Source organism: Tupaia chinensis, unplaced genomic scaffold (genome assembly GCF_000334495.1).
Source record: "Tupaia chinensis unplaced genomic scaffold, TupChi_1.0 Scaffold000028_1, whole genome shotgun sequence".
In the NCBI taxonomy this organism is placed as follows: Eukaryota; Metazoa; Chordata; class Mammalia; order Scandentia; family Tupaiidae; genus Tupaia; species Tupaia belangeri.
Window position 1 is genome coordinate 6,327,585 of NW_006159458.1, and position 356 is coordinate 6,327,940.

The 356-nt window shown below is 39.3% G+C and overlaps 1 pseudogene; it reads left to right on the plus strand.

Annotated features, from left to right (window-relative positions):
* Positions 1-56, plus strand: part of LOC102503140 (60S ribosomal protein L27a pseudogene) — a 473-nt pseudogene extending 417 nt beyond the window's left edge.
* The last annotated feature ends 300 nt before the right edge of the window (positions 57-356 follow it).

Genomic DNA, 356 nt, shown 5'->3' on the forward strand with positions numbered 1-356 from the left:
GGAGGGCTAAGGAAAAGATTAAGGATGTGGGGGGTGCTTATGTCCTGGTGGCTTGAAGCCACCTGGAGAGAATTTCATTAAATGCTAACAAGTGCTTAATAAAACGTTTTTAAAAAAATGAGTGAGGAAAAAAAAAATTGAGAAGAGGAAGAAACCCAAAGGAGAACAATAATACCTGAAGAGATACTACAAGGCAAAGGTGGTGAGAGGACTGAGCAGGCATAGTCTAAAAGGCAGTTGGTGGGCTAACACCAGAGTCATTACAAAGACAATGGTTCCCTGTCTTCATAGGATGTACCTTACTTGAGAGTAGCTAAGACTTATATGCAAACAATTATAGAAATAGTACAAAACTG